Source organism: Poecile atricapillus, chromosome W, assembly GCF_030490865.1.
Source record: "Poecile atricapillus isolate bPoeAtr1 chromosome W, bPoeAtr1.hap1, whole genome shotgun sequence".
Classification (NCBI taxonomy): domain Eukaryota; kingdom Metazoa; phylum Chordata; class Aves; order Passeriformes; family Paridae; genus Poecile; species Poecile atricapillus.
Window position 1 is genome coordinate 87,525,087 of NC_081288.1, and position 16,878 is coordinate 87,541,964.

At 41.3% G+C, this 16,878-nt stretch overlaps 1 protein-coding gene and 1 long non-coding RNA gene across 5 annotated transcripts in view; one reads left to right on the forward strand and one right to left on the reverse strand.

The window, feature by feature from the left end:
- Positions 1-457: 457 nt before the first annotated feature.
- On the reverse strand, positions 458-11,890 carry LOC131592516 (uncharacterized). The gene is made up of 3 exons (XR_009280636.1): positions 11,757-11,890; positions 9,192-11,445; positions 458-532 (listed from the first exon to the last, which is right to left on the reverse strand). It is a non-coding gene; the product is annotated as an uncharacterized LOC131592516 (long non-coding RNA).
- LOC131592495 (nipped-B-like protein) overlaps positions 11,771-16,878 on the forward strand; it is a 210,338-nt gene continuing 205,230 nt past the window's right edge. For 2 of the 4 annotated variants that reach the window (XM_058864037.1, XM_058864038.1), the window contains exon 1: positions 11,772-12,077. The gene's annotated coding sequence lies outside the window, so the exon portion shown is untranslated. Of the gene's footprint in view, positions 12,078-16,878 lie in introns of all 4 variants that reach the window. The other 2 variants (XM_058864040.1, XM_058864041.1) reach the window with 2 other exon arrangements.

The window sequence follows — 16,878 nt, forward strand, 5'->3', positions numbered from 1 at the left end:
CTCCACAAACGTCCATCTTGCTTACCAGGAAAAAAACCAAAACATAGTCACCATCAAGCTGTAAACTTAGAGCAAGTACCTATACAAATATTTTACTCCTTAATCTTCAGGCTTTCTCAGCTTTTTTTTTTTTTTTTATCTTACCTGTTCCACTGAAGGCTTCATCCGATACTTAGGTTGCTTACTTTTAATGATTAATATTCCCCAGCGAATTAATTACATGGTGCTACTGTTTGTTCCTTTGAACTAAAGTCAAGGCAGAGAACATAACTTTCATCTTGTTATACAGCATTCATCATTACATTCTTTCTATTCACTGTTGTAGTTCAGCCTTAACACCAGATTCCCAATCATTTGAATACTTAAATTTAGGATGACAGCTATATGTTGCATTACTATATAACATTCAGATAAGAAGCTGATTTCCTTTCAATTATTTGGAAAAAAATATACCATCACGACATTAATTTTTAAAAATATTTTACCGACACATCACTTTTATTTTAAAATTCTGCACAGAAGTACGTATTACCTATGTAATAAATTATGTGTAAATAAAAATTCGTAAAGATATATAAATAAGATGTATATGTTAAAATAATAAAAACCAAAGATGTGTATGTAAAAAGAAAGAAACCTTCCTCCCAAACCTGGCTGGGAGCTCTTCTCCGAAAGAAAAAGGATTGTAGCCAACACCCAGATAAGAAACATTAACTCGGAAAATAGACAGGATGGGAGCCATCAAAGACAACAAAAGGACTAGCTCGGGGGAGGAACCCAACTCCGGACCTGACCAACGTCTCTGCAGACCTCGGTTGTGAAACAATCAAAGTCGACAAAGACAAGCCTCAGAAAAAGTATCCGCTGCTAGTCCTGAATCGCCCACCTGCCAGACCAGTGTTGGAGATACAATCACTGGAAACAAAGGGGGAGACTCCGCCAAGATTTCCATCGGCACCAACCCCGGATCACACCACTTCTGCCTTGATAACCCAAAATTAAAATACATACAGAGTCTCTTTACATATGAGGAGACTCTGTCCGGACACAAGTTAGGTCTATTCTTCCAAGCCAGGAAATCTATTCACCAAACAATCAAGAACACTTGGTGAATAGAGCCTGCTTAGAATTTTAGCCTGAGGACTTAAAAATCCTATAAAACCCCAAGCCTGAGAGCGCTCAGACGTGGACTTGGGAAACCTACACCTCGGGTGTAGGTCCTGTCCACCCAGCGCTGCGCTGATCATTTTTATTGTGATTTTTCTCTCTGTTTTTTTTTCTATGTTGTTTATTAATAAATTTCTCTTTGATTTTATCCCAAAATTGCCTTTGCATTTATAACAGATTGGTGCCGTGGACTCGGATCGGGAAAACTGTGAGAGAGTCTCGCTGTCCAGGACGGGTACCCCCGCTGATTTTAGCGGCCTGGGGAGCCGAGAACCTCTGCAGTTCACTCCGACATCCGAACCAAATTTAGGCTGAGGTAAAAACCACAATAAAAGGAGGAACGGATCCAAAGAGCTCGGGAAGGCACGGAGCCTTCAAGACAGCCGCGGCTTGGTAGCTCATAAAAAGTCAATCGTGCACGAAGACATCCTTGCAAGAAAATTGCTGTAAGTACTGTGAGGTTGAGCTGGTGATTGGGCGAGCGTGTGTGAGACGTGATCTGATCACGGAGCGAGAGCGGACTCCAAGGCCGCGTTTCCATCCTCCCGCGAGGGAATTGGCCGGCCACGGAGGAAGCGAGTCGGTGTGAGAGGACTCTCTCTTCACGTTTGTAAAGCCTGGGGCCAAAGGGGTGCTCTGGGGGACCGATCACAAGGGGCTGGAAGAGGAAGAGGACGTCCAGTTGAGCTCGGGAATTAGTAAACTCTTCCAGCAACAAGGACCCAAAGGGAGGTCCGGAGGAGAAATCGAAGCGCTAAGAAAAACCCCGGTACAGCAAACCGCGAAGGTGAGTATTAGCAGACTTTTGACTCTCCAAATACGAACACAACGCAGAGAAACAGGTAAGACTCCCTTTTCACCATGGGACAGAGAAAGAGTAAAGTACAAAAGCCAGTTGATAAGAAAAACCCTTCTAAAACAACGAAGGAATTGCTAGACATCCCACCAGAAAGTCCTTTAGGTTGGTTGTTAAAATATTGGGAAAATTGCCCTGAAAGGAAAAAGAAGTCCAAGGCAAAAATGATCTACTATTGTGCCGAGGTTTGGGGTGGGCAGGAATTGAGACCCCATCTCACTTGGCCAATATTAGGAACATTTGAAAGGTGGACGTGTAGTGAATTACTCTCTTATGTAGAGAGCAGAGTCTCCTCGGACTCCGAGGAAAAGGAATATGCCAAGCTCTGGCTAAAGGCCAGAGTAGGGCTATTTCCAATGAAACTAAAAAGTGAAACAAAAACAGAAACCTGGGAACCCCTTGATCATTTACCCCCTCCATACCACGGGCCGGCAGGGCCTCCCGCGGTGGATCAAGTGGTGCCATCAGCTCCCACGGGCTCGCCGGCACAACCAGGTGAAGCACACACATCGCGAACAGGGGAGCCGGCACCAGCAGTGGTTCCGGTGGCCCCCCCTCTGGCTCCTCCTGTGGGGACCGCAGTCGCCGCCGCTTCTCCAGAATCTATGGTGGTGCGAGGTCGGGGATCTCCTTATCCCCCATTGCCCGTCCCACTGCCACAGCCAGGCCCCTCGAATTTGGCAGAGGGAATCCTTCATAGTAACCTGGTGGCAACGGACTTTACATCAATAATAAAGGAGCAGACTCTCAAAAACCCCAATTCCCCCCCTGCAAGCAGGACTCGTTTTAAGTCTAGACAGATGAGTGAAGGATGGGAAGAGAATGAGAGTAGGCACAGAATGTTCCCTCTCAGGGAGGTGCCTACCGCTCCAGGAGTGATTGGGTTTGTGAATGTACCCCTAAACTCAGGGGATGTGCGAGCGTTTAAGAAAGAGATGGGACGATTGTTAGATGATCCGTTTGGAGTGGCTGAGAGATTGGATGAATTTTTGGGTAGTAGTATTTATACATATGAGGATCTCATGGCTATCCTGAGATCCCTGTTTAGTCAAGAAGAAAGAGAAATGATTAAACAGGCTGGTATCAGAGACTGGGAGCGGCGAAACCCTCAGGGAACGCCAGGCGATCAGAAATGGCCGAGCGTAAGCCCGAGTTGGAACGCCCAAACAGAGGATGGCAGGAGAAGTATGAATGATTTGAGAAATATCATTGTGCAAGGAATAAGGGAAGCGGTTCCCCGAGGCCAAAATATTAGTAAGGTGTTTGGGGAATGCCAAGGGAAGGAGGAATCCCCCACCGAATGGTTGGAGAGGTTGCGACGAAGTCTGCAGATTTACTCTGGGACTGATCCTAGCTCTCCGGTGGGAGAAGTGTTACTCAAAACCCAATTTGTGGCAAAATCATGGGAGGATATTCGAAAGAAATTAGAAAAGATTGAACGGTGGCAAGAGAAAAGTCTCCAAGAGCTTCTAAGGGAAGCTCAAAAGATTTACATGAGGAGAGAGGATGAGAAACAGAAACTCCAGGCCAAAATACTAGTGGCCGCAGTAAAGGAGGCTCAGAAACAGGAACAGGCACAAGGCAAGTTTAAAACAGCGCCGAAAAAGCCGCAAGAGTCTCAAAAGGATGGCTCCGCCCCGCGGAAAGATCCCCCAGAATGTTTCTACTGTAAGAAAGTAGGACACGTTCAGCGGAACTGCCGTCAGAGATTAAAAGATGAACAAGTATTTCAAGAAGATTAGGGAAGTCTTGGGCTCTTTCAGATGGGGATGATAACAGCAAAAGAGCCCTTGATAAAATTAAAAGTAGGTCCCCATCGCCAAGAAATAGAATTTTTGGTTGACACGGGAGCTGAGAGAAGCACCCTGCAGAAATTACCCAGGGGATGCGTGGCAAGTAAAGAAAAAGTAGTTGTAATTGGTGCTAAAGGAGATCCCTTCAAAGTTTCTGTAATAAAAGATGTGGAAATTGAGTCTCAAAATAAGATATGTCTAGGAAATTTATTATTAGTAGAAGAAGCTGATTACAATTTATTGGGAAGAGATATGATTGTTGCATTAGGTATAAACATTGTTGTAAAGAATTCTGAATTAGTAATAAAGATATTCCATTTGACTCCAAAAGATGAAAGGGAAATTGATCCCAAAGTATGGCATTCGAAAGGGGAGGTGGGGAAATTAGATATTACCCCCATCAAAATTGAAATAGAAAACCCAGAGGATCCGATAAGGATCAAACAATATCCCATCCCGATAGAAGGGAGAAGAGGTTTGAAATTAGTAAATGATGACCTCCTTAGAGGGGGTACCCTCGAACCCTGCATGTCCCAACATAACACCCCCATCCTGGCAGTAAAAAAAGCGGATGGGAGTTTCCGACTGGTTCAAGATCTCAGGGCAGTAAATGCTAGAACCCGAACCAGGTTTCCGGTGGTGGCAAATCCTTATACTTTACTTAACAGACTCTCACCTGAGGATGTATGGTACAGTGTAATTGATCTAAAAGATGCATTCTGGACTTGTCCTTTGGATGAAGGGAGTAGGAATTTCTTTGCCTTTCAGTGGGAGGATCCTGACACGAACAGAAATCAACAGTTAAGGTGGACGGTCCTCCCCCAGGGATTCGTAGAATCACCAAATTTATTCGGACAGGCATTGGAGCAATTACTTACTGAATTCATTCCAGAGGAAGGGACAAAGCTATTACAATACGTAGATGATTTATTAATTGCCGGAACAACAGAAGAACAGGTTAAAAAGAGTACAATTTCGTTGTTGAATTTTCTGGGAAAAAAGGGTTTGAAGGTATCAAAATCCAAACTGCAATTCACAGAGCCCGAGGTAAAATACCTTGGACATTGGATTTCTCAAGGGAAAAAGAGGTTAGACCCTGACAGAGTGGCTGGGATCCTCGTGCTCCCAGCCCCAAAAACAAAAAGACAAATCAGGCAATTTTTAGGGCTCCTGGGATATTGCAGACAGTGGATTGAAGGGTTCAGTGAAAAAGTAAAGTTTTTGTATGAAAGATTAAACACTGACAGATTGAAATGGACAATGCAAGATGAAACAAAATTTCAAGAATTAAAGAATGCCCTCATAACAGCTCCGGTATTAACCTTACCGGACACAAATAAAGAATTTCAGCTGTTTGTGGATGTAAGCGGACAAACAGCAAAGGGAGTCCTGACCCAGGAATGGGCAGGGAAAAGAAAGCCTATAGGATTTTTGTCAAAAATCCTAGACCCAGTCAGTCGAGGTTGGCCTACTTGCCTGCAAGCAATTGTGGCAGTAGCCTTACTGGTTAGTGAAGCCAAAAAGGTAACTTTTGGAGCCCCTGTGACAGTATTTACCCCACATGATGTAAGAAATATCTTACAACAAAAAGCAGAAAAATGGTTAACTGATTCCAGGCTTCTGAAGTATGAAGCCATGTTAATCAGCTCACCAGACTTGGAACTGAAAACAACTGCTGCACAGAACCCAGCACAATTTCTGTTTGGGGAACCCACAGGAGAGTTACTTCATAATTGTATTGAGACAGTAGAACTGCAAACGAAGGTAAGGCCTGATCTGGAGGATCAGGAACTGGAAGGAGGAGAAAAATGGTTCATTGATGGCTCCTCAAGAATGGTGGAGGGAAAACGAAAATCAGGTTATGCTATTATAGATGGCATAACAGGACAAATTATAGAATCAGGCCCTCTGAAAGCAAACTGGTCGGCTCAGGCCTGTGAGTTGTTTGCTCTCTTAAGAGCACTTCAGGGCCTGAAAGGGAGAAGGGGGACCATTTTCACAGACTCAAGGTATGCATTTGGAGTAGTGCATACCTTTGGAAAAATATGGGAAGAAAGGGGGTTGATCAACACAAAAGGAAAAGATCTAATACATGAAGAAATAATCAGGCAAATTCTAGAAGCAGTCAGAGAGCCAAAAGAGATATCAGTTGTTCATGTAAGGGGACACCAAACGGGGTGGCAGTTCCATACAAGGGGAAACAATTTAGCGGACAAAGAAGCTAAACGAGCTGCTTTGTTGATGGTAAGTATTCCTGAGATAACTCCGGGAAAACCACCAGAAGTCTCCCTGCTTCCGTCCGAGAAGGAGCTGGAAGATTTCAAAAAGGTAGGAGGTTACCAGAGAGAAGGGAAATGGTGGTTACCCGACGGGAGGGAGCTAGTCCCGAAGGGGGTAGCGAAGGGAATACTTAAAAGGCTACACGAACAAACGCATTGGGGGACCGGGGCATTGGCGGAACAATTTTTAAAATTTTTCGGGTGTAAAGGAATTTTCGAACTCGCAAAACAAGAGGTGCAGGGCTGTGTGATATGCCAGAAAGTAAATCGATCAAATTTTAAACAATCAAATTGGGGAGGTCGGCCACTCTCGTACCGACCGTTCGAAAGAATTCAAGTAGACTTCATGGAATTGCCAAAAATCGGTAGGAATAAATTCTTATTAGTGATAGTGGATAAGCTGACACATTGGGTGGAAGCTTTTCCCAGGACAAAAGCAACGGCTCAAACAGTATCTAAGATTCTACTTGAAGAAATAATTCCAAGATATGGGATCGTAGACCATATCGACTCTGATCAAGGTACTCATTTTACCTCAAAAATTATTAAACAATTATCAGAAGCATTAGGAATTAGGTGGCAATATCACACTCCCTGGCATCCTCAAAGTTCAGGACAGGTAGAAAGAATGAATCAGACTCTAAAATCACAACTATCAAAGTTAATTATTGAAACAAAAATGCCCTGGACCAAATGTCTCCCCTTGGCATTGCTGAATATCAGAACGATGCCACATTCTGAAACAGGCTTGTCCCCGTTCGAGATGCTATATGGAATGCCATATAAGCACGGGATGCCGGTGGCACATCCCCGAATTGAGGATGTGCAACTGCAATCCTATCTCATTTCTATAAATAAAAACTTACAGGAATTGAGGAAAAGAGGACTGATTCCTCAGAGCACGCCTCTCGGATTCCCCATCCACAAAATCCAACCAGGAGATTGGATCCTGATCAAGACGTGGAGGGAGATTCCCCTGAACCCTCATTGGGAAGGCCCGTTCCTCGTCCTCCTGACAACGGACACCGCTGTGCGAACAGCCGAGAAAGGTTGGACTCACTCCTCTCGAGTGAAGAAAATCACAGATCACGGTTCAACCGAGTGGGAAGTTACTACCCCCCCAGGAGATTTGAAGATCAAACTCCAGCGACAACACAAATGAGTGGAGATCGGATAAGTTGTGTCAATGTTGATTGTTATTGCTTTCCTTTTATCCATTTTAAATGTGCTTATTGTAAGCAAATTTGGGTTGCTCACTGTTTGATGGGACGTAAACCAAGAGGTTTATGTACAAAGTGTTTTGAAAAGGAATTACAGCAGACAGACAGTTTCTTAATACTTGCTGCCGAGGTGGGCCTGCTGGAACCGGACTCTCCTGAGTGGCTCCTGTTTTACCGAAACGGTCTAGGGGGTCAGCTTGACTGCAAGGCAGAACCCTTAGTAGTCGAGTGCCGGCAAACAATAAAAGTTCCGTGCAGATTTGACACGGTTAAAGCGTCCCGGTGGGCGGTCTTTAAGCGAAGATTTGCCATCAGAACATCAAGGGCCCCTGAAGATAGTCTTTGCTGCCAAGAAGATGGTTTACCCCGCCGTATGCTTATATACGGGCGAAGGGCAAGGCAGAGAGATGAAGTGGTGGGGAATCCTGATGTTCCTGAGCCTAGTCACGTGCTCGACCAAGGGGTTAGACCCCGAGGTGCCCCCGGGGATGAACCCCACGGGGAAGTGTGAGCAGTGTCAAACTGCCACAAGAACCGAGACACTAGCCGTTTGTCCTCCAGAACTGCACGAAGAAATATGCTGGCTAAATGACACCCGATTAAAATTGTACAAATTAAAAGAGAAAATTGAGTGTTCCAATCCGGGAGCAAGTATTACAGAAAATCAAATTCGGAACTGGGAGGAACAAAAAGTTAAATTAATCACCTCCGACCAAAAAGAGAACTAAAAGGGGTTCCCTCAATCTCAGTCTGCGGGCAGTGTAATAAGGCTGTCTGGATTGGGGGAAGGAGACAATCCATTTTTGTAGCATATCATCGAGTTAACCCTATTTGTTACAATAAAGCAACTGTAAAGCCGTGTTCCGTGGGGGGGAAAATGTACTGGGAGGGAAGAAACTTAAAACATGAAACTAAAGTGCCATTGAATAATGATCCTATAATTCTAATTTGAGACCAGGCACATGTTAGCACAAGAAAATAAAGAAAGTACGGAGGAATACTAGTATTCCTCTCCAAATAATAATAAAATACGAATTTTTAATGGGATAAATTATTAGGTGGGGGACTGTAATAAATTATGTGTAAATAAAAATTCGTAAAGATATATAAATAAGATGTATATGTTAAAATAATAAAAACCAAAGATGTGTATGTAAAAAGAAAGAAACCTTCCTCCCAAACCTGGCTGGGAGCTCTTCTCCGAAAGAAAAAGGATTGTAGCCAACACCCAGATAAGAAACATTAACTCGGAAAATAGGCAGGATGGGAGCCATCAAAGACAACAAAAGGACTAGCTCGGGGGAGGAACCCAACTCCGGACCTGACCAACGTCTCTGCAGACCTCGGTTGTGAAACAATCAAAGTCGACAAAGACAAGCCTCAGAAAAAGTATCCGCTGCTAGTCCTGAATCGCCCACCTGTCAGACCAGTGTTGGAGATACAATCACTGGAAACAAAGGGGGAGACTCCGCCAAGATTTCCATCGGCACCAACCCCGGATCACACCACTTCTGCCTTGATAACCCAAAATTAAAATACATACAGAGTCTCTTTACATATGAGGAGACTCTGTCCGGACACAAGTTAGGTCTATTCTTCCAAGCCAGGAAATCTATTCACCAAACAATCAAGAACACTTGGTGAATAGAGCCTGCTTAGAATTTTAGCCTGAGGACTTAAAAATCCTATAAAACCCCAAGCCTGAGAGCGCTCAGACGTGGACTTGGGAAACCTACACCTCGGGTGTAGGTCCTGTCCACCCAGCGCTGCGCTGATCATTTTTATTGTGATTTTTCTCTCTGTTTTTTTTTCTATGTTGTTTATTAATAAATTTCTCTTTGATTTTATCCCAAAATTGCCTTTGCATTTATAACACCTATAAATTACTAACAGGCAAGTAAAACAGTGTTTGTGCATTCCATTAAGAAAATTACAGGTACCTGTACATTATACCAGTCCTTATAAAACAAGCAACCTCTAAGAAAACATGGTGTCAGGTGTGAAGAATTTGCACTTTGCTTCTTAAAAGTGGATTACAGTAATACCTAATGGAGTAAAACATGAAGTATTTAATTTCCCTTAATGAAAAAAATCCCAATTTGCTCATGTGTGTTACAACACCAAGTTCTAAAACAACTAATGACTTAAATTAGTTGTTTTCTTGTGCAGGTAATAATATAATACTCAGACAAAATAGTCATTTCTACAAATTCTTTTTGTTGAACAAGACTTAGAAAACATAAAATGGTCCAGTGAGCTTTTCATTGGAAAATTCCAACAGAAACAAAGTAGTCAAATGTGATATGTTTTACCATGATGTTTGTACTGGATAAAGCATATTTGATATAGAAGACATCTAGCATTTGAAAAGCAAAATTTCAGTATTTACATTTTATTTACACACTAAATCATCAATTAAGACAAAAAATTGTTATATAAATAAGTTACTAAAATCACCTATAGACTCCATCAACATGATTCGGTAACAGTCAGTTAGAAGCAGATTAAGTAGTATCCCTAGGCCAACTTTGTCATTTTAGAATCCCATTTTCCTTTGAATTCATAGGTGTATATGTCCACATACATATGGGTATGTGAACCCTAAAAAGGTAGTTTATTAAACTTCAGTTTGTTACCAAAAAATATTTTCCCCCTTGACTTACAGAGTTGCACTATATTAAATTAAGCACAAAGACTTAGAAACATACTTCATTTACTACATCAGTTATTTATCTTTATTTCAAATGGATAGCTTGAAGTTGTGAATGAATAAACAATTATAGGATTTGGACCTTTTGTATTAACTTGGAACAGAGGTATATAATACATTTTTTTCAGAGCCTAGTTTACTCTGTCTTTATTAAACTTATGTGACTATGTACTCATTAGATATTAATATCTCCAGTACTGAATTACTGTATTCTCCAGTACCATCTTCATTTTTGTACTTTCAAATAAAACCACATACATTTATAAAACAAACTTTGATTCATCCAACATTATAGATTTAATAGCTCTTTAAGCCTGAGAGAAGCATTTTAAATCTGTATTAAAGACAGTGTAATTCAGGAAATCCTAAGACTTGAAAAGATTTAAGTACATTGGTGCAAGATATTATCCCTTTGTGTAAATAATATCCATCCAGCGCTGAAAGAGTGTGTTTATATGTCACAGGGTATTTAAAACTAGCTGTGTTCAACTGTATGGCTGAATGCTGAAGTCCACAGACAAGGAAGGTTTCCTCTAAAAATGAAAGGATTTTTGTCCAAGTACTGATGAGCAAAACGAGTAGCAAAAGACATAGTTAATTCATCAGCTAGAAATGCTATTAAGCCGTTCTGTGATTGTTCACAGTTTTACCTGTACAGAGAAAAAAACAGAAAAACTATCAGACTAGGACATTCTCTTTCACCAAACACTCCTTCACAATCCACAATTAAAATATTTCCAGTAAGTCTGGTGATGGCAGAGAGCATCAGCCTCCAGCAAAGGGCCCTTCATCCAACCATCAGCATTTCCCCCCGAGCTCGTCCAAAAAGGTTGTTTTTAAAAGCCGCTCCACTTCGGTACGTCCACTTGTAAATTCCTCACCCCGGCAACGCTTTTAGCATCGGGTGTTTCAGTTCCTGCAATGCGGCCTATTTACACCCACGCAGACAAACACGAGCGGTAACAGTAACTCCAGGAAGCGTCTCAGGTCTGACACATCCGCGGGGGCAGGGAGGTAAAGGAGGACGGGACTGCCACCTTTGTGAATTCATTGTAAGACGCCTTTTTAAGCCCGCCTCCTAGGAAATGTTATTTTGCAATCCTCCTTCCTATCATCCTTATGGAAGGCAAAAATAAAACCCGAAACGTGTTTTTTTTCAACGGTCAATTCATCACAAATCACTGGCTGCCTTCCTCTCAGCGCAGGCTTAAGCATAAACTCCGGTCTTCACCAGAAGGGGAGAGAAGAAAGAAACTGAGGCAGTAGTTGAAGGGGTGGGGAAGGGGAGAGAGTCACGCAGCGGAGAGTCAGTTGTGCCCGCTGCTGCTAGGCGAGGCAAGGCAGAGGGAACCACTCCAGTTGTAGCACAGATAGGAAGGGAGCGGCAGGGATCAGCGCAGTAACAGCGGCGGAAGCGACCCTAGTTGAGTGAGTAAGAAAGGGGAAGTTGTTGGTGTTTGGCGCCGGTGGAGGGAGTAATTCCTGCAGCTGCACTTCCGGTCGGCATTTTGTTCTGAGAGGGAGCGAGAGACACACACCGAGGATCCTTTCCTTTTCTTTCCCCCTCTCCTCTTCTTCCTCTTCCCGCCCCTCCCCCCCCCGCCCCCCCGGTACCGACTCACGGCTTACTCCGCTCAGGCCATTCCCTCCCCCATCCTCCTGCACTCGTATGTACAGAGGGAGCAGCGGCCACTTGGCAGCTGCCCTGCCCTCCCCTCCCCCCACCCCTACCTCGCGGCTTGGAATGTGTCTCGGAACCGGTTTAGTTCGGCCCGTGTTGATGCTGTGAAGCAGGCTCGGGGAAAAAGGGATTTGTCTTGGTCGCTCACCCCCTGGCTCTACATGTTCGCTGCACTGAGGAGGAGACGGAAGAGGAGACAGCCCCCCTCCCGGCCCGGATTATTGTTGTTATATTATCTCCCATCCTCCTCCTGCTCCGCGGTGGCGGCGGCCGCGGCCTAGCAGCGGCGACAGCTCCTCTGAGGAGGGAGGGAGCGGATTTCTCTCCCCCTCTCTCGGATTCTCGTCGGATTCGAAAGCCGATTTGCTCAGGTAATCCCCCTTCATCTCCCCTTCCTCTCTCTGCCCTCTCTAGCAGCGGGCCGGGCCTCCTGGCCCAGCACTGCCGGGAGCAAAGTCCTGCTATCCAGGATAGAGGGGAGTAAGTGGTGACCGGAGGTGTTTATTTAGGAGCCCCCCTTCCTGCTCGGTCGGGTCTGGGGGAGGAGATTAGTTCTTTCCGGGCTACCGGGAGGCCCAGGCCCGGCGGAGGGCGCAGGCCCGTCGGCCAGCGCATGTACTCCAGTTCGGGGATTAGAAAGACGAAGCGGTTTCTCAGTAACAGGCCTCAATCTGTAGGGGAGCAGCAGGAGGAGGAAACAATACAATTAGCCGCAAATGTGCACTGATCCTTTGCCATATTTACAACTTCTTAAAGTCGGGGGCGAAGTAAGTGGAAGAGTAGGGAAAGAGAGACAATATAAATACGCAGAAACTAAAATACCACCTCTCTTTGCTGTTACCTTCTCTTTTTAATCAACGCTGTTCTGAACATTCAAAACTTCGAAGGCACATGGATTTATAATGTAGAGGTTTAATTTCTACGTAATATAGCAATTGATTAGTGTGTTAATCACTGACTATTTATAGCATAAAACTAGCGCTTGTGACATGATTGACAACACGGATGCCCGCAGACCTAGAAAATACAGATAGACAAGCATATTGTGTCAGGTACTCCACACAATCTCCATGTGCATGTGCTGTATATATTACAGGAATATATATTAAATGCAGATTAAATACTGTTTTATACTCTTAACAAACAGAAAGTGGGAGAGGGGTCATGTGTAGACTGCTATGTTTATGACGTTTCAGGGGTCAGGGTGAAGATGATATCTTAGCCTAAGTATTTGAGAATCAATAGTAAATTTAATTAAGTGAAAAGTGAGGAATGTTTAAAAAGTGTTATCATTTCTTATCAGGCTATATTCGTTTGAGATCCTGAGGCCGTTATTGGCTGTTTGTGTCCATGATGTTTAAGTATGTAATTAGTTGTAATTTTAACAAGTCAAATGTGTTTTGTAAATTACGATTAAGTGTCAGCTCTTTATTTATAAATGGTAGCTAATTTAGAGTAAGGTAAATCTTGGACTTATTGTGTGGTAGAGTTCAGAGTGTTATTAAAAGTTGAGGTAGATTTAAAATAAACATTCTGTGAACTAATAAAAATACTCATACAGAAATTACATAGTTGAGGGAAATTTTAAGATAACAAGTTTTATATAGAAAATAAATTTCTAAATGGCAAACAAGTATCAACATCACAGAATTTGTCTATTTTTCAGTAGTTTTTTTAGTTGTTTAGACAGATCTTGTAATAATAAGTGGTAATGAATTTCTGATATATTGTGTTTAGAATCTTATAAACTGCTATCGTGTCTTTGAGTGCCCTGATACTTGTTTAAAAGGGTGAAGTCAATATAGCTGTCATGTAGAAGGTGTGTTTTTAATGCTGTAAATCCATATAGTACTCAGTAGCGTGTCCGTGATTTGTATTGGTCAGGGAGCAGTTTGAATTTTAAAAAGCCTGAAGATCCTGCTGAGCTCCAATTCCTCCCTCCCTCCCTCCCTCCCTCCCACTGATCTCCCATTCCTGTCTTTGTGCTGCCTGGTCCTGTTGAACACTGTTTGCAACAGGGCCTCAAGCCTATGTGTGTGGAGAGGAACCATTTACACTTTGAAAAAGCAGCTTTTTAATTTTAAACTTTGTAAATTGCAGAGGGAACCATTAGTCGTCTCTAACTGCCTCTATCTCTGTGTAGCTGCATTGCTGTTTTCTTTTGGTCCGTGGTATGCATAGAGGCCGAGTGTAACTGCTTTACAGGAAAGAAAGTAGTTGTAGTTCTTGGGTAGTTTCATCATCAAGAAGGGACATGAGCTCATTTGTTTCTTTTATCCACCCTTCATTTTAATAAAAATGGGTTAGCTAAGCCATTGTTTGAACTTTTCTGACTTATTTAAGGAGGTTTGCTTTAAATATATATAGGAGCAGGAAATAAACTACTGTAGTTATGTAGTTCCTGTCAAGTTTATCTTGCCTGGGTTGTGTTTATGATGTACTCTTTTTTTTTTTTTTTTTTAAATCAGAAAACATGCACTTTTCTGGTATGAAAAATAGGTGTATTTATAGAGGGAAACTTAAGATGATGCCTATTTGTAATGAGTTTTTTTTGTTTTATTTGTTCTGAGACGTGGTTAATCCCGAATAAGTTGTACCATCACAGTTTATGTAGTTGTAATTTTTTTTATCATAAAAATATATTTAGCATGCAGAAATACTTAATGTGGAAATGTTTATAAGATGACTTACTTTTTGTTTAGATCGTATTTTTAGCACATTTAAAGTGTGTATGTATGGGAAGCAAGAGCCTTCACTTTCATACTCCTTTTGCCTTAGTGTTAAGAGTTTGTTCTACTGTTTATCACAAAAGCTAACTGCTTAAGGAGGATGTAGTTATTTTATTCATGTTATGGAAATCGAAAATTAATTATTCTTGAGGTGTTAGTTGTAGCAATTATTTCATTTGAAAGAGGAAAATATTCTTGTTATTTTTATTTTGTGCTTTTGACTACCTTGTACAGTTTGAATGTTTCCTGTGTACAGATTTTATTTATTTATTTTTAAAATTTTCTTTTGAAGCTGTTTTTATACTTTTTTTTTTTTTTTAATCATTTTTTAACATTTTGATTTTGGAGAAACAGAACAGCATTAGAAAAGCAAAATTATACCTCTAAATAACTAAAATAAACATTGAAAAACTTTTCCTATTAAACTCTCTAAGTTGGGAAAAAATATAGAAAAAAGAATTATTGCTTTTAGTATGTGTATCAGTTGGTTCTAAGTGGTTTTCCAATTGGAGATCTCAACATTTTTTAAATGGCTAGATATTTTCTTTTTCAGATTTTTTCTGTCTTGATTTGAAACACTTTATTTCTTGAAGGCGTGTGTATGTGTAGACAGGCAAGGCATTTTACAGGAGCAGTTAAAAAATGCTGGGCTGCAATCAGGGACTCTGATAAGGAAACAGCAGACTAAAATTGAAGAAACAAACTTAATCCAGCTCCCTTCCCCATACACTGGGCTTTTAACTACATTACTGTATTTTCCCCCTTACCCTTCTGGTCCCAATTCAATGCTTCATACAGTGCATGGGAAATCATAGCTGACTGGTATACTGTTATAACCCACTTGATATATTTGTTTTTCTTCATAATTGTGCAGCCTACTGCTTTACCTGCTGTATGCCATCCAAATAGTTTGTGAATGCCAAAGTGTTTCAATCTATGAATTTGTAGGAATTATCTCAAAATACATATCTGTACTTTACACACATTGGAGTGTTTTTTTTGCACATCTGTTAAATATTTTCATTTTATGGATGGAAAACTGAAACTGAGTCAAATAGCAAGTTAACACAAAATTTATAAGCAATTTTCAATTTGATATGCTTTATTCTTGAGATTTGTAGAGTTACTTTACAGCAATTAGGAAGTTCATAGCATTGTTTTTTTGACTTTGTGGTTGTGAATGCCCTGCATTTCAACATATCAAGCTCATTGTTTCTCATGGTGGATTCCTAAGAAGTAGAGAGTGGGTTTTTGCCAATGGCCTTAAAGCATTTATTCAGTTTCAGCTGTCTTGATCATGCCAAGAGCTGGACAAGAATAGATTTTCTGTCCAGAAAAATTAAAAATAATCATCTTCCATATTGTGAAGAAACCAAAATCAAAAATTTATCAGTAAGAACAGAGACAAGAACTAGATAGTGACCCAAATCCCACAAGTAATTAAATGGCATGTCTGCAATATTGAAAGCGATAAAATTGCAGCAGGAACTAGCAGCCCTGGAGAGTGTCCTAAGCATTGGTTATTGGCTGTTAGGAAAAGAACTCTGCCTCTTAAAAAAATAATTGTTGTAGTTGGTGTAAACTGGTTGAATGGAAACCTCTGCAGCCTAGTGATCAGACCACTTCATTCTGATGTCAGTTTGTTGTCCAGCTGCTGTATGGCTCTGTTAGGAAAGCAAGACTGTTCACAGGTACAGTAAGCATATTCCTAGACAGAACATTGCTTTTGGGATGTAGGAAGTTCAGGTTCAAATGTCTGATCTGTATCAGACAGAGAAGTTGTTCAGCTTTTCTTCCACCATCTGTCTTTTTATGTTCTAATCAGGCATGACCCAGAGGCTGTGGGTATATTATGGAATAGGTAGGATTTTTATTTATTTCTTCCCTTGTGATAGATTTATTTTTTTTTTAAGAAGAGTTATTTTTTTTACAAATTGTCAGTTTCCGCAAAAGTTCTCTTGGATAGGAAACTTTTTAAAATTTATTTGATCTACTAACCATTTTATTCAATTTCCTTCGTAAAAAAAAAAAAAAAAAGTAATGTCCTGAAGAAAGCATCTCCTTTTTTGTGTAACTGATTTGTTTAATGATATATATCATGTGCCACATATGAGGCAGGGATCCTGTGAATAACAAAAACAATATATGATAATTGAATGAATGACTATTATAATGCACAAGGGACTGAATTGTAGGCATAAGTAACCATAATTTTCACATTTCTTAATACTTGAGTGCTTGGTTTTATAGTTCTGATCTTTTTTCCTATCTTTTTAAAAATAATGTAATTTATCAAGCTTCTTGAGTGTAAACACATCTGTGATAGGGGTTGCACTACCTCTCATGTTTGAGCCAACAATCTCCTCTGTGTTGACCAGGCACTCAGAGAGGATTAGGTAATGAGTACTTTGTTTTTGAAATTTTATTTTCAGATCTTAGGTTT